Source organism: Balaenoptera physalus, assembly GCF_965194825.1.
Source record: "Balaenoptera physalus genome assembly, chromosome: 11".
NCBI classification, from domain to species: domain Eukaryota; kingdom Metazoa; phylum Chordata; class Mammalia; order Artiodactyla; family Balaenopteridae; genus Balaenoptera; species Balaenoptera physalus.
Window position 1 is genome coordinate 99,543,711 of NC_138896.1, and position 20,924 is coordinate 99,564,634.

Sequence of the window (20,924 nt, forward strand, 5' to 3'; positions counted from 1 at the left end):
TTTCAGAATGCTCCTATTTTAAAAACAAAGAGTAAGGTGTGTACTTTTAAATGTTCTCTCTCTCTGCCTCAATTTCCACACCTGTTAAATGAAGGCAGTAATAATCAGCTCACTGAGCTACTGTGAGGAATAAATGAGTTAAAATTTTTAAGGTGCTTAGAACGGTATCTGGTACAGAGGAAGCTTCAAGTCAGGGTTAGTTAAAATTAGTGTTATCATTATTATCACTATCACTATTAATTATATTCTAATTGCATAAGAGAAAGGTCTGGCAGACAATACAACAAAATTTTAACCATCTCAGCGAGACTTGGAGTTACTGTTACTTTGAAACTTTTTGCTTTGCTTTATTTTCTTTTCTTCTGTCTCTGTCTCTCTCTTTTACAATGAACATGTGTTATTTCTGTAATATATATTATTTCGTGAAGTGCAAAAGAAGGGACAAGAACGGAATTCTGAGGTAGTCTTGGAAATCTACTCAGCAGAGCCCCAGAAAATGATGTGGAAAGAAAAGGCAGGAGGCTTTCTTGATCTGGCAGCTCAGCCTTGGGCAGGGCCAGTCCTACACACTAGGAAGAAGGCAACTCCCTGTGACAGGCAATTGGAGGGAAGGGGAAGGTGCTCCCTGACCACATGCACACGGTTTTCAGGGACTTTAACAATTAGAGTGATGACAGAAATGTGCAAATACAGCCAGGAGCCCATGAGGGTCTTAAGCTGGGGGCCTGACTCACTGCCTGCTGTGCCCCTAGTCTCCATTCTGAGACAGGGCAGAAATTCAGTCAAGGTTTCCTGAATGAACAAGGCTCTGCTGCCTGAGCTTGGGAACATTCTTTCACCTCCCTGAGTCTCAGTTTCCTCCACCACCAAATGGGGATACTAGTGATCTTGCAGAGACTGTTGTGAGGATAAAAAGAAAAATCTGTACATAGAGTAGTAGCACCTGGCTCAAATGAGGTACCAGGCAGGTACGTGGCATTTGTTGAGTAAATAAATGAAAAGAAGGAATGACACTGACAGGAGCTTATTCACACTAAAGTGTGAATGACTGACACCATTTTTTCCTAAAAAGCAGCTTTGTAGGGCATAAATGGAGAAGCTGGAAGAGATCTTGTATATAAGCCAGACTCGCCAGACTAGTGCCTAGTGCTGTACTAGGCACTATGCATGCATTTATCCTGTGTACTTTCCATTTGACATGTACAGAAATTTAGTCACTTGAGATCAAGTGACTTACCCAAGGTCACACAGCAAGCAGATGGCACAGCCAGGATTTAAACCAACGCATGACTCAAAAAGTCCTTGCCAGAAAGCCCTGGATGTCAACAGGGACAATCGCTTGAGGAGGGAAGAGGGTCTGGGGGCTCCATCAGAGTCAAACTCCGCACTCTGCATCGTGCCAAATCACCCCAAGGGCAGACTGAACATGTGCTCAGGGCACTAGGAAAGCAACCCCAGTTCCCTTCCATCTTTCCCCATACTGGAAAATAATTCCACTTTGATATTTCAAAGGAAAGCATGGAGGTAAATGCTCATGAAGCAAATCAAGACCTTATGAGTTTTCTCTACATTTAAGTTTAGTGTTGTTTTCTGTTTGCATGTCCTATGGGGAGGAAACACCACAACACGTATGTCTTAGGACATTAGGACTTAATTCCCCTGGGGTCTTAGGGCCCCTCCAGACCTTACCCAGCTCCTGCTGGGCCATGCCAGGCCCCCAGGAGTTTGAGGGGGAGGGAAAATAGGGACCCCCCTCCCCCTGCTTCCCTCGGGCTCCCAGGCTGCGTGCGGGTGCGCCCCAGGGCCGCGGCCTCAGCTCCCCTGACCCGCAGCTTCTCACCAACCAGCCTTTAGACAAGGCGTTCACTGCCCAGGCATGTTCCAAGCCACCGGCTCGAGTCCCAGCCAGTGCAGGCCTGTTGCAATGAGTCAGCCTTTCACTGGGGAAAAACGTGGTGACTGGCCTGCAAGTCACTTTTTCCAGCTTGGCCCTTGTCCTGAGCTAGGTTTAGGGAGGCCTTCCTTTTTCGCTTTGGGAATCTACTTCCTATGAGGTGTTCCTCAGGGGTCCTGGGAAGCCCGGGGGCTGGAATTCCTTTATGGGTCGGTAGTTCGAGTTGCTTCAATTAAGCCAGATGAAGGTCTCTCGATGTATCCACCTGCTCTCTCCACCCACACAAGGGAGAGTAGAGGCCACAAAGATTAAAGCTGCACCTCCTACGCAGGTGAGTGCAGGATGGCCCCGGGGGGAGGGGTGGACCCGACAAAATCCACGCTGTCAGGCCGTGGTGGGAGAGCAGCCCCGGGTACCTGGAGCTTGGGCCGCACTTGGCCCCTTACCAACTAGCGTGCTTTCCTGCAAGATAATGCTCCCTCAGGCCCCTTGAATTTTAAAGCAAGCACTGTTACCTTCTTCGAACCTGCCTCCCCCAAGCTCCATGCCAAGGGTCAGGTTTCACAGCTGTTCACTTAACCAGCCTTTCTGACTCACCTCCAGCTTCCCCGAGGTTCCTGAGGCCTTCCCTGCAAAGCTATGCTGAGTGGATTCTCCCAGGGTGATGGGGTAGGAGGGAGAGGCCATGACCATTAGTCAAGAGGTAAGGGCGGGGGGTTTGGCTCTTGGTGGATTCTGGAGCAAATTCTTTCTCTCCAGAGGAAATACTAATCTCTCTGACTCTGAGGGCCTTGCTTAGAAACTTCTCTTTGCTTTTGTGATTAGTGAAGCTTAATCTCTCAATCGTTCATTCATCCAGGCCACGGGCATTTACTGATACCCTTTACTGACAGTCAGGTTCTGGGCTTTGGGGCTGCAGTGGTGCACAGAATATCGTGCTCCTGCCCTCACGAAGACGAGCATCTGAGGGAGACACAGGTACCGACCAGATCGCAACACAAGCAGATACCAGCCATCCACAGCAAATACGAAGGAAGAATACACGAGGGCAGACAGCAGGGCCGGGTGAGGTCTGCGGTGTTCAGAAAAGGCTCGTCTGAGATGGGATGGATAAGGAGGATGTCTGGTTGGGTGGGAAGGGGGTGAAAAATGGTGTTTGTTATGGGTTATACTGTGTCCCCCCAAAGAGAGGTTCGGGTTCTAACATTCCAACACCTCAGAATGTGACCTAATTTGGAAACAGGGGTCTTCACAAAGGTAATCAAGTTAACATGAGGTCATGAGGGTGGGCCCTCATCCAATGTCACTGATGTCCTTATCAAAAGGGGACATTTGGACATGGAGACAGACATGACACAGGGAGGATGTCATGTGAAGATAATGGCAGAGGCCAGAGGGATACATCTACAGGCCAAGGAATCAAAGATGGCCAGCAAATCACCCGAAGGTGGAGGAGAGGCCTGGAACAGAAGGAACCAACCCTGCTGACACCTTGATCTCAGACTTCTAGCATCCAGAACTTGAGACCATAGATTTCTGTTGTTTAAGTCACCCAGTTTGTGGTCCTTTGTTACAGCAGCCCTAGCAAAGGGTGTTCCAGGCAGAGGAAATTCCAAGTGCAAAAGCTCTGACGGTGGGGGGGGGGGGGGGGGGGTGCGGGTAGTGAGGCAGATTTGAGAAAGAAGTTACCCCTGGCTGGAATGCAGAGTCAGAAATTCCTTTATCTCTAATGAGAGGGAAGTGGATCAGTGTGGGTGCCTCCGGCGACGATAGGGATAGCAATAAAAATAATAACCACCTTGAAGATGTATAGCGTGTATGAGATAAGCCTGGAGAGGCAGGAAGTGACTGAGCTATGCAGAGGCTTCCTTGTAAGAATGAGGACTGGAGCCTTTAACCCTAAGAGAGAGAGAAAGCAATCAGAAATCACAGGGCAGGTGACCTGGCACCTAGTTTGAGCTGTGTGACCTTGGGCAAATTGCTTTCTGTCTCTGTGCCTTAGTTCTGTGATCTCTTATCTGGGACATTCCATGACCATGTGACTAGCAGTGTGCTTAAGGTTGCCATCCTCTGTGTGATGGGCAGGGTGAGGGGGAAGAGAGAAGACTGAAAAGAGTATCCAATATCATTTTTGTTCTTGTGGAGCTTATAATCTACTTGGGGAAACGACATGCATTCAGGCCAGGGCACAATAAAAGTGCTAAGTGTGGTAAGAGGACAGCCTCAGACATTCTCAGGGGCTGAAGTGGAGGCTCCCTGACTGGGGTCCTGATAGCTGGGTAGGCCCCTAGTGTCTGTGTCTGTGCTGTGCAACTCCATCTCCCCTTGCTGCCCTCCACCCACTATAGCTGATTGATCCTGGGAAGAAACACATGACCCAAAGTGAGCCAATCAGAATCTTTCCCTGAGATTTTTTTTTTTTCATTTTTGGTTTGGATCTAGGGAAGAAAATTCAGTTTCTCTCTAAGGAAACAGGATGCTCTTGTTGGCCATGTTTCCTGCCACATAGAGGGAGCTGGTTTGAGGGAATAGAGCTGACAGGCAGAGAGAGAGAAGAGAGAAGATGGTAGAGAAAGACAGCAAAAGAACACATGAGTGAGCCCCTTAGCTGTCCTGAGGCCTTGGCTGCACTTCTGCTTTTCCTTTGCATACACCAATTACCCCCAGAGTCATCACCCCACATTTCTATTTTTGCCTAAGCTGTTGGAGAGGAGTTTCTGCGGCTTACAATCATTAAGAGTACTGACTCTCACTGGGTCTGCTGTGTAAACTGTTTGTTAATGAAGTGACAGAGACCCTGCACTTGGCCCTAGTGTGTGTTATCCTGTCAGGGACCAAGAAGCTGGCCCTGCCCTCCTAGGAAACTCTCACTGGGGTTGTGAGACGCTGCCCTCCCTTTTACCCTATGCAAGGCATTTGGGGCTCCGCGATGCCTCCATGAGCTTTGCCTCATTTGTTTTTGCTCTGCAAACCCTAAAAGGCAAAAGTTACCACCCACTTCCCATCTTACCGTTGAGGAAACTGAGCCTCAGGGGAGGAGAAATAACTTTGTATGTGAGTGGTAGAGCCCTTTGTAAACCCTCTGGTCCTTAAGACAATGCACACAAGTCAAAAGTAACCCTGGGCAGTTCAAGCTCTGATCAAGGAAGGAATCATTGTCCTTCTTTCATGAATTTATCAGTAAACATTTTCCTGCTGATAAAGAAGGGAAATTACCAAAGGTTGGTGTGGAGTCTAAAGTGAGAGTTCAGGAAGACAGGCATTATCTTTTATCTCCACGAGCCCAGTAATAGTTATACACACAGCATTGTGAGATGTTTAATAAATGTTTGCTGAAAAAGAATAAGAATGGTATCTTATTTATTGAGTACTTACTATGTGCCAGGCACTGTTCTGAATGCTTTGTAGGTAGTCATTTAGCTAACCATCACCCAGGCTGATGAGGTCGGTACTATTATGCCCACTTTAGAGATGAGAAGACTGAGGCAGAGAGAAAAAGTGGATAACTTGCTGAACTCACACAGGTAGTAATTGTCAGAGTGACCTCCAGCTACCTGCTTCCCATGTACACTCTTAACCATTGGACTATACTTGCCTGTTTCTGAATGAATGAATGAAAGCACACAAGCTAGTTACAGACACACACATATACATGTGTTTAAAGAGAGCTTGCAGTGGAGCAGAGTAGATGGGGAGGAGAGCCAAGCAGTAGTGAGGCTGGGAGAAATTTAAGCTCCAGAAAATTTCCAAATAAGTGGGTTGTGAATGAGCCTTAAAGATGGGTAGGACTTTTGAATGTCAAAAGAAAGATATGGACACTTAGATCTGGAATCTCCTTATTCTCAAATTCAGGTAATAATTGTTTTTAGGACTTGAGAGCTTTCTCTGTGCCCAGTACCCTACCTACTTCATCTTCTGCATCTTCCCACCCCCTCGGTGTCAGAGGCCTCCCTATTCACTCTTCTGAACTGCTCCCTCACCCTTGCAGTCCAGAGGAAGGTCAGACTCATTGGTCATTCTTTTCAAAGCCACAGAATCTTCCCTTGATAATGACCGAAGTTGCTAAACCAAAAATTGACCTACACTTATGGCGTCTACGGGCCCAAAGAGTTAAGACCAGAAAGACCCAGAACTCTGGCCTGTGAGTGGGCCAAGACTCAGACTTGGACTAGATCCATCGATGAGGGTTGAAGGGCTTCAGTGGGGATGGCAGAGCCCGGGGTGGTCACTTTATCTGCAGCTGTCTTTGCTGGAGGACTAGATTTCACTCCCTATCTCTGCTGGAGATCTCTCAAGCACCCATTGCACCCTGGTGCGGAACGGCCTGCTTGTGAGCTTTGAGGCCCAGCCAACCACGAAACAAGAAAAGACACAGCCCAACTTCAAAGGGCTGCAGAAGACCAGGGCAGTCGAGCAGAGCCTGGTGACCCCACGGTGAATCTGGCTGCATCAGGATCAAGCCAGCGTAAGGCAGGATGGGGCCCTGCCCTGCAGGCTTGAGGAGCACCTAAAATGTCAATGGAGATGTGATAGGAATTTATTTTCCACGCAGCCTCATCTTTCAGAACAACCTCGGGGGTCTTTTGGAGGAGTCCAAGCGATAAAAGTCCTTTTGGAGAAAAACAGCCCTTAAAAAATGCACCCTCAAAAACAGACATATGGGCCTTCCCTGGTGGCGCAGTGGTTACGAATCTGCCTGTCATTGCAGGCGACATGGGTTCGAGCCCTGGTCTGGGAAGATCCCACATGCCGCAGAGCAACTAAGCCCGTGCGCCACAACTACTGAGCCTGTGCTCTAGAGCCCACGAGCCACAACTACGAAGCCCACGTGCCACAACTACTGAAGCCTGTGCGCCTAGAGCCCGTGCTCCACAATAAGAGAAGCCACTGCAATGAGAAGCCTGCGCACCGCAACGAAGAGTAGCCCCCGCTCACCACAACTAGAGAAAGCCTGCGCGCAGCAACGAAGACCCAACACAGCCAAAACAAAAAACAAAAAACAAAACAAAACAGACACGTGCACTTTGCTGTACACCTGAAACTATCACAACATTGTTAATTGGCTATACTCCAATATAAAATAAAAAGTTAAAAAAAAACAGACCCATAGATGCAGAGAACAAACAGGTGGTTTCCAGAAGGGAGGGGTTCGGGGGTGGGAGAAATAGGTGAAGGGGATTAAGAGGTAAAACCTCCAGTTATATAATGAATAAGTCATGGGGATATAATATACAGCATAAGAAATATGGTCAATAATATTGTAATAACTTTGTATGAGGACAGATGGTTACTAGACCACTCGTGGTGATCATTTCACGAAGTATGCAAATATCAAATCATTATGTAAAATACCTGAAACTAACAAGCTATTGTACGTCAACTACATTTCAGTTTTTAAAAACTGTTTTAAATATTTTTAAAAAATGCACCCTCACTCTTAGACACACGAGAACTTTTATAACTTTGGAGCATTTTCTTTGCTCCTTAAGCTACGCTAAGAACTTTATTTGCACAACCTCACTTAATCCTCCGGACACCTGGATGTAGAGACGATGACACTCCTTAGTGTAAGCAGTGGGGAAACTGAGGTTCACAGGTATCTTCCAGGTCATATAGCTAGTAAGTGGCAGAGCCAGGAGTCAAACTCAGCTCTGACTTCAAATTCCTTGCTCTTAACCCCGATGCTACACATTCACCGAAACCTAGATATTTCACTCTCACCTGTTCACCCAGCAAATATTTCTTAAGCACCTACTACGTGACAGGCACTGTTTTAGATGCTGGGGACACAGCAGTGTGGAAGTGAAACAGACAAAATCCCCTGCCCTCATGAAGCACACAATACATCAACAAAATCAAAACAGCATTAAAAGGCAGAGACTTGTCTCCATTTTACTGATAAGGCAACTGAGGCAGGTGTTCCTCATGGTCTGTTTAGTCCCCAAATCCATTCCGTCGTGTTCTGTTGTTTGACAAATAGTCCTTGAAAACTTACTAGGGGTCAGGTGCTGTTCTAGGCATGGGGGCCCTAGGGGTAAACCAAACGGATGTGGCGCCTGTCCTCATGGAATTGACATTCTGGTCTGAATTCCTCTTTCTGTCTTTCTAAGCTGTAGCTGCTGCTCAGGGAACATAAGCTGTGCTGACTTATGCCCCTAGGAAGCTGAGGCAGAAGTTATGAGGAATAACCAAATCAGCACGAGTGTTGGGGATCACAGATGCCCTTTGCCCTCTCCCCTCCCCATGGTGACCCCTGACCCACAGTGTGTTAGAAGGAGCTCGAGGGTAGAAGTCAGTAGCTCTGAGTCTTAACTAGCTGTGTGACTGAGCTAGTCATTTAAGCTCTCCCAGCTTCACCTTCCTCATCGTAAAATGAAAATAGAAGCACCTGACCTGTTGGCAGATTTGCAAGATGATGAATTCAAGTGAAATGATGGCTGTATGAAAACTTCTGGATTTATCACCTAAGTCCTATATTCTAATTTAATGTCTTTCGGTTCTTCACTTCCTATAACCACAATGCTTCAGAAAGGAGCTCATAAACTCATTCACATGAAGGTATAAATAACTGATGAGCTTTTAAGTCTTGCCCCTCCCAGGCCTAGAGGCTTTCTCATAAGGAAAAACTTCTGATTCTGGCAAAAATGGAGGAACAGGAGCCAGATTTACTCTCCTACCTGAAACAAAAAGTACCCTAACTGTGTCCTAGACAAAACTCAATAATATTTATAAGAGTGAAAAAATATCCAGTGCCCAAGAAGGGAAAATTCCCAATGTCTGCCATCCAATCCAAAGAAGTCCCAGTTGGCAATATCCTGGCCTAGAATATAAGCTCCCTGAGGGCAGGGGGTTTTGTCTGCTTTATTCCCTGCTGTATCCCCAGTTCCTAGAAGAGTACCTGACGCATAGTAGGTACTCAGTAACTACTTGTTGAGGAATGAATGAATGACAGAGCATGTCACACACCAGCGAGGAGAGTGGGAAGTCTGGGCAGAGCCCCAGAAATCACCCAGGGCTTAAGGTGTGCCAGACTGATCAGTTCCTAAAATCAGCCCAAGCATGGGAGACGAGGCCCTCCAAACAGTGACAGCCTCGAGGGGAGGGCACCCCTAGGACATGCCCTGTCATCACGGAGGGAGGAAAAGGAAAGCTTGTACTCAGCGATAACCATCGCTGTGAACCACTGCTCCCCGGGGCGCCCCCTCCCTTCAGCCCGACCTGTTTCCTGGAAGGTGAGACCCTGTTTTCTACATCCTGAACATGGAGAGGTTTCATCACTGGCTGAAGGCAAGGCAACGAAGGTTGGATGTCAAGGACCCGGTGTAAAATCATGTTGGAGTTGGGGTCCGGGGGAGGCGGGCAGCTGTCGATGTTACCCCCATAGTTGGAAGGAATCTGCTCATTCATTTGTTCCTCCTCTCATTCCGCACAAAGTGACATGGGTCACTTTGGGTGGGGTCACTCCCTGTGGCTGCGTGGAGTCTCCGGAAACAAAAACAAAAATGGTGGTGATTAAAAGAGTTATGAAAAGCCACCATTTCCTGAGTGATGACTTCGAAAGGCAGTGTGCTGGAGGGGCTAGGAGTGTGGCTCTGAGCCAGTCTACTTGGGCTCGTCTCAGCTCTACTCCTTACCGGCAGCGTGACTCTGGGCCAGTTACCTATCCTCTCTGACCTCCATTTCCTTGTCTCTAAAATAGGCTGTTGCAACGAGTTAACACATCTAAAGCACTTAGAACTCTGTGGCTATTTCCTTGCCTGGTGTCCTGTTAAACACTTTCCAGCCTTAGGCTGAAGGGGAAATGGTACTGTGGTTAAGAGCTCTGAGTTGTAACTTGGGCACCCCCTTTTCACTGTGTGACCTTGGGCAAATACCTTACCCTCTCTGAACCAAGTAAGGCAAAGTAAACTCCATGGAGGTGGGGAATTCTGTTTTGTTCACTCCTCTCTCTCCAGGGCCTTTAAGCCATGCCTGGCTCCATAAATATCTCTTGAATGTATAAATGAATACATAATAATCAGAACTAGCTACATAATTTGCAGGGCCCAGTGCAAAATGAAAATGTAGGGCTCCTTGTCAAAAAATTGTTAAAAATTTCAAGACAGCAATGGCTGAGTATAAAACCCAGTGTAGGGCCCTTGGAAGCGCATGGTGGCCCTGCATGACTGCACGGGCCGTGCGCCCACAGAGCTGGCTCCCATCACAATCCCTACCCCACGTTGTGCACATGACAATAAAGTAAACACCGCACGCAGAGCAACGAGCACAAGCTTGGCCCAGAGCAGGCTCTCCGTGTTTACTAATAGCACTCTCATCTGATTTCATGTTCCCCCACAGCCCTAGGAGAGCAGACAGGTGTGAGCCCATTTCACAGGTGAGGGAAGTGAGGCTCAGAGGGGCAACGAAATGACTCCTTCACTGTCCCACTGGTTCTGATGGTAGGATTTGAACCCAGGTGGGGCCGATGTCGACTCGATGGTGAGGGAACAGTGAGTGGAGGAAGGGAGAAGGCCCAGAAGTCTGGGGGCAGCCGGCAAGGCGGAGTCCTGGGTTGGAACAGCGGCTCCTTCCTTAGGGCTGATTGTCCGATCCCCCCCAGATTTGTTCCTGTCGTTCAGTGGGGAACCACAGGCTCGACAGGCTCCGAAGCTGGGAAATGGGGAGTGGCTCTGCCTGTCCTATGACACACCATGAGCAGAGATGGGGTCCCAGCCAGCCTCCCCTCTCCCCCTCCTCCAAGCCTAGCTCAGAGTCAAGGCTGAGGCCTGGGCTAATGGGGCAGAGCCCAGGCTGGCCACGGAGGCTTGGATTTATGGGTTAAAATCCAGCCTCTGCCACTGACAGCCCCCGATGCCTCCATCCCTTCCCTGGGGTCTGGAAGGCTGCTGTGACCCAGGCCCAGCTGCTTTCCCACCTCCCCTCCTCCCACTCTCCTCCCTGTTCACATGAGTCCCTCCTTGGAGCTCCCGTTAACCCACCAGGCCTTTCCCACCCCAGGGTCTTTGCTCTCACTGTTGGTCCTGCTGAGATCAACCTTCCCTGGGCTCTTTCTCACCCATCCAAAACTAGCTCAAATGTCACCTGTGAAGAAAACCTTCCCCCAGCATCCTTTCTAAAACACCACTATAGGGAATTCCCCGTCAGTCCAGTGGTTAGAGCTCGGCGCTTTCACTGTGGGAGCCCAAGTTCGATCCCTGGTTGCGGAACTAAGATCCTGCGAGCCATGCAGCGCGGCCAAAAATCAACAACAAAAAAACACGACTCTGGGGGGCTTCCCTGGTGGCGCAGTGGTTGAGAATCTGCCTGCCAATGCAGGGGACACGGGTTCGAGCCCTGGCCTGGGAAGACCCCACATGCCGTGGAGCAACTGGGCCCGTGAGCCACAGCTACTGAGCCTGCGCGTCTGGAGCCTGTGCTCCGCAACAAGAGAGGCCGCGACAGTGAGAGGCCCGCGCACCGCGATGAAGAGTGGCCCCCGCTCGCCCCAACTGGAGAAGGCCCTCGCACAGAAACGAAGACCCAACACAGCCAAAAATAAAAAAATTAAAAAATTTTTAAAATAAATAAATAAATAAAATAAAACAGAGGGGCTGGACCCTGGATCTCGAGATGGTCCCCAAGAGGCTCCATGAAGACCCAACGCAGAGAGACAGTCCTAGGGGCTGGAAGCAGAGGCCACTTTGGGAAAGAAAACTGGCCGGAAATTCTCTGAGGGGTTCCTCGTTTTGGGATTTCGCTGTTCTCTCCTGACCATCCCATGCCACTCCACCCCCATGCAGCCCCGCCCTTCCCAACCACACACCAAGAATAAACCTCATACCCCGCGAGCCTCGCTGTCACAGTTTCCTGCCGCTACGGTCACGGGCTGCCTGGGCGGGCTCCGAGGGATTTTCCAGCTCAGACAAATGCTCAGTGGGACCTGAAGCAATGTGACATAAGAGGGGCTGTGGTGCAGACCCAGAAGCAGGAAAACCCCAAGCAGGCACCGACTGGGAACTGGAATGGGGCCCTCAGAGGGCACCTGGGCTGGAGGCCCCGGGAAGAGGAACCAGGCCTTCTCTCTGACCTTGACCAGCGCCCTGAGAGCAGCCGTCCGCAGCCTGCTGACAGCAAAGTCTTTCCTGGCCATCAGCCCAGAACAAGAAATCAACTTTTCGTCTGAAAAGCCTATGGCCACTAGGTTCTCATTAGTTATCTGTTTTACATATAATAGTGTATATATGTCAATCCCAGTCTCCCAATTCATCCCACCACCCCCATAAACTGATCCACTTTGCTGTACAGCAGAAACTAACACAACACTGGAAAGCAGCTATACTCCAAAAAAAAAATTTTTTTTAATTAAAAATTTTAAAAAAGAGCCTAAAGCCAGGCTGGATCCAAATGGATTCCAGTTTAGAGACCTGCCCAGACCTTGAGGAAGTTCTTTTTTCTCTGCCTGCTCTTCCCCTTCACATGGTCACCCAGGACTCTGTTGTCCTGAGCTAACCCCGGGCCACCTCACTGATACCCATCAAGGTTAGATACCATCCCTAGAGAGCGATCCCTCCCTTGGTCTTTCTCTTCTAATCTCCACTCCTGATATCTATCTTTTTCTTCCAAACCTGTCAAGGGACCTGGTTCCTAGTCCTGCTCTGGCTCTGACTTAACTCAGTGACATTGAACAACTTCCAGCCCTTCTCTGAGCCTTGGTGGCCCATCGGTAAAATGAGGCCCCAGATGATCCCTTTCAACACTGACATTCTAAGATTCAAGGTTTAGAGACTCAACCACAAGAATCCTTACCAGAAGGTATGCCGCCGCCCCCTTGCTCCCCACCTTCACCCCGCCCCAAGAACTTGACAGATTCACACACAGCATGACCTGCCTGTTAAGGATTTAGAAAGGTCCCTTTATGTGACCCTGGCCCAGTCTCTGTCAAATGGACAGAGGATAAGCTATTTGGAGGACTAAAAAGGCAAAGTGCCTGACACAGTGCCTCCTAACACCTAACAGGTGTGTGTGAACAGGAAGCCACTATGAATTTAGAAGAAGAGAACGACACAACAGAAAGTCTAAAGGAAAAAAAAAAAAAATGGCCGAAGAAGAATCCACTCAGCAAACATTTGGAGCATCTCCTACCTGCACTGGCGCTGCAAACATGAATGCAGAGCTCAAGAACTCAGAAGTCAAGGTGTTTATAGTGGACTAGGCAGATTTGTCAACAAATGTTCTACAGTCTTCTGATTTCTCTGTTCCCCAATATCCATGGCCGTTGTGTACAGTTGTACAGGTTGTTCACTGCACAAGGGTACTGGCTCAGGGTTAGTAGGCACTGAAAAGCAGGCCAGGCTCCATTCTGTAAGCATGGGTCTACAGAACTATGTCTTCCTTGGGGGTGGGGTGCTTTCTCCTAATTCTCACAAATGTGTCACATGAGCTGGCCCAGCCCTGCAGCATTCGCATTTGCCCTGCTCTGATCCACTCAGCCCCGCAGTAACCAAAGTGATCATCTTAGGTTCAAAAGGATAACATCACTTCCCCTGCCCAAACACACACTCTCATGAGTACTCCATCATCCTTAACTTGGCCTTCAAGTTCCTTCATAAGCTGCCACCATCTCCTTCCCCCTTGTACTCCACATACTACACAGACCACACACTGTTCCTCCACTTCCTTCAACAAGCCATGCCCCCCTGCCCTTTGTACACACTGTTCCCTCTGTCTGGAACAACGCCTTTTCCCTGTTTGGACATCGAATACCTCCAGTCTCCAGATCTCGGTTTAGACATTATTCTCTCCAAAAAGCCTTCTCTGAACCCTCTGCATGCCCACACCCTAACAGACCAGGTTCTTCTTTATATGCCCTCACAGCTCCTATGCTTCTCCAAAACACTTGTCAGAATTGTAATTAAATGATTAGTAGTATTCATAGTGGATTATTGCCTTTCTCCCCTATGAAATTAAAAGCTCCTGGAGCATGAGGACCATGTTTGTTACGTGCCGTACATGCTATCTATCTATCTATCTATCTACTGACTCTATGCTGTAACCCCAGTACATATAGTTGGTGTTCAATAAATCATTATTGAATAAACGAATGACTGTTGTTCAATATAATGAAGGCCAGTGGAGAGCTGATTCCACTTGTCTGAGGAAGGAGCAGGTGCGGACAGGAAAGGCTGTCAACAGGGGGGTCTCCTTGTTTCTGGGGGGCCTGGAAGGACAAGTGGAGCTCCCAGGGCACAGTGGGCAAAGGCAAGAGGACTGAGCACGGGGCCCCCGGGAGCCCGCAGAGAGGGGTCAGTTCTGGACCCGTGGCCATCGCACGGACGTCGGAGGTCCCATCTTTTCCAATTTTCTGGGTGTCACAGAATACAGGCAGCCACTGTGCCTTTGCTGGTAACATTTATAAGAGATTCCTCAAATCTCCTGACTGGCTGAACATGAACCACATATGCTTCCAAATTCCATCATAAAACCGCAGTGTGGTTGCAGGAACCCTGACATGCTGTCTTCACGTGGCTGCCAATTTGGGGGCAGACTGTTCTCTTGGATGCAAAGAGGGCCCTTGTGGTCCAGGGAGAGCAGACCCAGGAGGCCGTAATGAATGCCTTCTCGAGGCAACCTTAAAATGCTTTCAGCTGTGGGGCGGGCGGCACGCCGCCCCTACCCCCATGGCACACAGCTTGTCCCAGTAGTGAATTTATCCCCAATTCACTACTCTGCACATGTTAAATTTAAATTACACTTTTACATGATCATGGACATTTTCAAGCCTATTCACAATGGGAGAGAACAGTCTAGAGAACCTCAACCCAATACCCCAGCTTCAAGAACGATCAGTTCATGGACAGTGTTGCATGATTTATATCCCTCCCCAAACTGGATTAGTTTAAATCAAATTCCAGACGACACAGCATGTTATCTGTAAACGCTTCCATTGGTTACCGCCTTTCAAAACGCAAGTAATTAGAGGGGGGGAAATGTTTTTAATAAAAAAGAAAGAAAATGACACATAATCCAATCACTCGGTGTTGATTTAAATGGAATGGCTCTGTCTGAAGGAGTCACCCAGGTTGGGTCTGAATCTCTGCTTTTGCATGACCCTGGGCAAGGTGCCTCTCTAAGACTCAGCTTCCGTGGGTGTAAAATGGGTATAGTAAGTGTGGGTTTGCCTCACTGAGGGTTGCTGTATGGGGAGAGAGGTGGTTACTGTTGGCTGGTGTCTGGCCCATGGAAGGTGCTCGTTACAGGCTGGGACAGTAAGCCCTGATGGAGGATCCTGCCTGGTCCAGGACCTACGATGAGCCTGGCATTGGAGCTCTGCAGAAGGCACAGCTGCTTCACCCACAGAATCAGAGCAGAATTGCTCAGGAAGGGAGGCTGCCCTATGTGGGAGGGAACACTTCTGCTTGCCTGTGGGCGTGTGGAATCTCGGATCCCTGGGCCATCTTAAATTGCTTCCAGAGGCTGACCTCAGTGCTGGGTTGTTGGCTAATCCGCACCACTTGATCAGGTGACCTTCGCCTTAGAATTCCACACCCTTTGCTCTGGAGGGAAGGGAAGAGGAAGGATGGAAGGGAAGACGGGGCCTAAACACCTCTGCTTTAGGAATGGGAAAACAGGCTTGGCTGGTGAACCACTAGGACCCAAGAGCTAGTAATGGCAGAGCTAGGACTGGAGGCCTTGTTTCAACCTCAGTTTTCTCATCTGTAAAATGGGGAGGCTGAAAGCGTAGGGAATGACAACTCTCATCAGAGGCTGAAGGTACACGGGGCCGAAGGCCAACCCCTGGGTGTTGGTCGGAAAGTCAAAAAGCCGCTGAGTTGTTTATTGCCTTGGGATGACGGCAGTTTCTAAGAATCGGGACCATGAGTTTTCTCCCAGGAGAGTTTTGAAAGCAAATCTTGCAGGGACCCCTCTCCTTAGAGACAGCAGGTCACAGCTGAGGTATCTAGCCAGATGCGAACAACTTCCCTCTCTGTTCTTGTGAATGCTGATAAAAGGGCTTCCTTCCGCATTCTCGGGACCAGCTCTTCACCCCTTCCCACCGGCCAGCTCAGCCACCAGACCCCTCTTGTCACACTATCCTCCCACCACCTCCACCCTCTCACCGACCTGGACTTGACCTTGCCCTAGACGGTCCTTCTGACAGGATTCGGGGCCACTCGCCTCTTCTCACCTCAGCTGGCTCCTTCTCCTCTTTCTTACCCTGGTGAGTTCGTGTTTCACTTCTCCCCGGGGGCAGCGGGCGGAGGCAGGGCTGGCCATACGTCACCTTATTTCTGGCAGCTGTGGTGGGCCTCGGGGACGGGGGTGTCTAGTTAGGGTTCTGCCGTCAGGCACGCCTCCCCACCTGGCCGGCTCTGGTTTCCTCTTTTGCACCCTGGGGGGAGTCGTGTCTGCTTCACGGGGTTGGGGGGTGGAAACTAGTGATCATGGTTTACACATGTTGGAGCATCTACTCTGTGCCAGGGTCAGTCTGGGACGGATCTCCTTGAAACCTCACGACGACTCAATTTTACACACAGGAAAACAAGCTCAGAGAGACCAAGTGACTTGCCCGGGATCACACAGGAAGCGAGGGGTGGAAGCAGGATTTGAACCCAGGTATTGGGCCTCCAGAACATGAGGCCTTAACCACATAACCACACCGTCTTCCTAAAAAGTAACATCTGTACGACGCACCTGGAACTACCCGCCACAGAAGCTGCAGACTTTCCGAACATGAAAGCATCTCGTCCATCACACCTCCCCCCATATTTGAGAGACACCTACAGAGTGGATGCCCCCCGCCCCCCACTCCCGTGCCGCTATCTTATTTCACAGCAGGAGGGGGATGACGCCCCTCGTCTGTACTTTTATTGGCCGTATCCCATTATACTGATGATGGAAGTGGCACCTCAGGGAGGCTAAGGGACTTGGGCAGAGTCACACAGCTAGTCAGGGGCAGCAGGAAGATTTCAATGCATGCTAATTCATTCAGTTGTTGAGCACCTACTGTATACCAGCCTTCATGTCAAGTGCTGGGTACGCAGTGGGGTCCACAACAGGACTCCTGCCCTCTCAGGGCTTACGACTGAAGGGAGGTGAGTAATAAACTGTTTGGTGACAGTCCTTTACAGCTAGGCTGATCCTGCCCTGCAAGCCTGTCTCCCTTGCACTGTTGACCTTGAAATCGCAAACACTCAGAAGATGGCCAGATCGAATGGAACCAGCAGAGCAACAGTGCTCTGGAGCTGGACCCCGTGGCCGCGGGTCATCTGGAGGGAATTTGCATGGCCTGCCAGGCCCCTGCGGCCTTGTGCCTCCTGATAACACCCAGCAGCTGCTGCCAGGCCTGTGGGCAAGAGGCTCCCCACCCCCACCCCCGGGGCTGGCAAGGGCCTGGCTGGGGCCCTGACTCACCGCCACCAGCCGAGCTCTGTCTGAACACTTCCCCTCCTGTGGCTGGAACACCCACTTGGAAACCAAGGTGAAAAGTAGGGGGGGGCCCAGGCTGGGATTTGAGCCTGGCGTCTGCATCTCTGTGGTCTCTCTTTCTCAGGGTCTCCTCCTCCTCCTCCCTTCCTCAATAAGGGCATGTTCTTTCGAGCACAGCCAACCAGGTGGCTGCCTAAGCCTGAAGCTGCTGAAGTCTCACCGTGAATTTTTAAAAATCTGCCGCCTCTTGCCTTCTTGGTCCCTCTCTCAGCAACTCCTCCTCGGGCCTCCGGGGCCCCTGTTCCGTTTCCCTTCTCCTGTCTCTCCCCGTCTGCTGTGCCTGCCCTGTAATGCTTCACTCACTTTGCTGGGGAGGAGAATCCCTTTCTCCCACCCTCTTACTTTTCTCCTCTTTTCTTTAAGAAACAGTTGCCTTTTTCCTGGACTTGAAAAGAATATTCCCAGACTATCTCTCCCTTCAAAAAACATTCGTTTCCTGTGCTGTGATCATATATACTGGGGGGATCATATACTCATGGGGGCAGGAGTATCAAGAATTACAAAAGTCAAGTATAGAGGCTGTGGGCAAGGCTCCAAGGATAGGTCAAGTCTCATCAAGCACCAGAGGACACATACAAGGGAGAAGCCCTGTGTTTGCAGGGAGTGTGGGCGAGACTTCAGTTATAAGTCATGTCTCATCGGACACCAGAGTGACAGATGTGCCCTAGTTACCCTCCTCTTGCCAAACGCAAAGACGCACCATTAACCCTGCCTCCTGTCCATCTTCTGTAAAGGAAGGCCGAGCCCAGAGCAGCCTCCCTTTTGCAGGCATGTCCACTGATTTAGCCAACACATAGGCTTCTAGACTCAGACTGCCTGGTTTCCCCCTTCCCACCTGTACGGCTGAGACAGGTTACTAATATATCCTGCCTCAGTGTCCCCACCTCATAGGGCTCTCGGGAGGACTGAATGAGTGAACGCGTTAAACAACGGCTCCAGAAATGCTAATTGTTGTTCTTGTCACTTACTGAGCGTTCATTTGGCAGGAAATGTGTGCTGTGAAATGCAAAGATGCCCAGGATCCCTGCCCTAGAGTTAGGGGGAGTGTACGGCTCGTTTCCCCTGGGCTGTCTGGTTCATCTGTGGTTATAAACAGCACCCCTCCTTCACTCCCCAGGGTTTCCTGATTTAGATCATAGGCTTGTATCACCTCCTTATTTCCGGAGCAGAGGCTGAGAGCGGATCGGGGTGGGTGGCTCGGGCCTGCAGGACACTCCGAGCAGGTGCCTGCCTGAAGGTGACACTCCTGCAGGTGCAGGCAATGCCCGTGGCTGTGTTAGCAGAGTTTCTGATTGTCCAATGGCAATCCAGGTTTTTACGTGAAATCATCTTATTTTTTAAAGGGGCTTTCTTAGGTTTTTTTCATAGGCTTAATTTTTTAGAGAATCATCCTATTTCCAAAGTTCAGCATCCTAAGAAAATGTTTCCAAACTCCCCTCTAGTCCAGCTAATGCACACCTGTGTTTTGGGCCAGCAGGTGATCCATTTCCAACCTCTCGACTAGAGGAAGTGACATTCTATTGAGGGGAGCAAGCCAAGGAAACAGGAGTTACCACACAGGCGACAGGTGGTGACAGAGGTGAGTCTGGGCTGAGTCAGAAGCCCGAGGAGGGGCAGCTACCTCAGCTGGCAGGTGGGAAATCAGGGAAGGCTCCCTGAAGAGGGTGACAACTCAGCTGATTCCAGAGACATGAGTGAGAACAGGTTCCAGACATGATAAAAACAACGGCAGGGACTTTTTTCCTCATTGCTTTCTAGGTTTGGGGCACCGTTGTTAACAACTCGACAAGCACCAGCTCATTTAGTGGGCACAGTGACCATATACATCAGGTACCACTGTTATCCTCATTGGCCAGAAGAGGAGACGGAGGCACAGAGAGGGTAAGAAACTTGTCCAAGGGCACACAGTCAACCTATGCCATGGGATCCACCAGTGATGCTTTTAAGCCCGACTCTAGAACACTCCGCGGAAGGGCAGAACAGCGGGTCGCAAGACCGGAGGCAAGAGAGAGAGCAAGGCACACTAAGAAAACTGAAGGCGGGCCACCTAGGCTGAAGCTTGGGAGGCAGGAAGGTGACAGGAGTAAAGCCGGGCCGTGCTAAGGAGTGTGGGCTTTTTCTTGCAGACTAGAGGGAGACGCTGAAAGATTTGAAGACCAACACAACTCCTACCCCCCTTTCCCCTCCTCCCATTTTACAGAAGAGAAAACTGAGGCCCAGAGCACTTCCCTCACTTACCCAAGGTTACACAACCCAGCTCTGAGGCCAAGCCCAGACTCTTGACTTCCACCAGGACAGACCCCACCCCAGGGAGTGATGAATGGGAAAGGGAGAAGGGCCAGAAGTGGCTATCAAGACTTTACCCCGAAGATTAAAGAGATATTTGAACAAGAGAAAGTAATTTGTCCCAGTTGCGTTCCCTTGCACGCCCGGGGTGGAACCGAGCTTTTCCTCTGGCCTCGCCCTCCCCACCCACAGGCCTCTTGCGAAGGGATGTGGCTGGGAGATGACTCTTCCTTAGAAATCCTGGATCTGGGCTTCCGTGGGCCCAGCAACTGAGAAAAGACAGCCAATCAGACGGCCTGAGTCAGGCCTTTGACACCACCACCGAGTGGTAAATAAAGTCACTGGAAACCAAAGCAGCCTGGTCTGTGAAAGGCCCAGCAGCGCGGGGCCGGGCCGCCCTGCTGAGTCAATTCCTATCTCTGCTCCGGCGGTTGGTACCCGCCATCAATCAACTGGTGAACGTACGGTTGCCAGGCAAACCCGCCAAGATGTTTAGAACTGTCCTAGCTTGATTTCAGGGCAGAGTGGTCTCACGGCCTTCTGAGGCCCAGGGCTGGTGGGCCTGTGCGAATTTACATGGGTGAATTCAAACCGCTTGTTTGGCTCAGGCGGTTAGAGAGACGCTGAACGCACGTTACAGAATGCCATGCCTACCTCATGCCAGGCGCTGTTCCAGGAGCTGCGAGAGGCGATGTCCCTGATCTCATGAGACTCATACTCTAGGAGGGGGACAAAAGCAATGGCTAAGTCATAAAATAAATAATTTCAGAGACAGTGGGGATGATTCTAGACCAGAATTTCTCAGTCTTGGCGCTATGGACATTTGGGGCTGGATAAGTCTCGGTTGCAAGGGGATGTGCTGTGCATTGCAGGGTGTTGAGCGGCCTGGCTGGCCTCTGGCCAGAGACACCAACAGCAACCCCTCCCCCCGAGGCATGACAACTAACAATGTCTCTAGACCTTGCCAAATATCCCCTGGAGGGCAAAATCGCCCCTGCCTGTTGAGAGCTCTAGACCAGAGCTCTTCGCTGAAAGCATAACACAATCCACGTGCATAATGTAAAACTGTCTCGTACTCGTATTTAAAAAGCAAAATGATGCAGGCGAGATAAATTTTAAAATATACTTTCTTTTACCCAGAATAGCTAAAATAGTATCATTTCAACATGTAATGATTAGAAAAAGTTATTAAAGAGACGTCTTACATCATTTTATTCTAAGTCTTCAAAACCTGGTGGATAGTTTAAACTCACAGCACTGCTCAATCCGGAGAGCCCAG

The 20,924-nt window shown here is 49.8% G+C and overlaps 1 long non-coding RNA gene across 1 annotated transcript; it reads left to right on the top strand.

The window, feature by feature from the left end:
- Positions 1 to 17,294: 17,294 nt before the first annotated feature.
- LOC309637588 lies at positions 17,295 to 19,592 on the top strand. The gene is made up of 2 exons (XR_014250684.1): positions 17,295 to 18,938; positions 19,118 to 19,592. It is a non-coding gene; the product is annotated as an uncharacterized lncRNA (long non-coding RNA).
- The last annotated feature ends 1,332 nt before the right edge of the window (positions 19,593 to 20,924 follow it).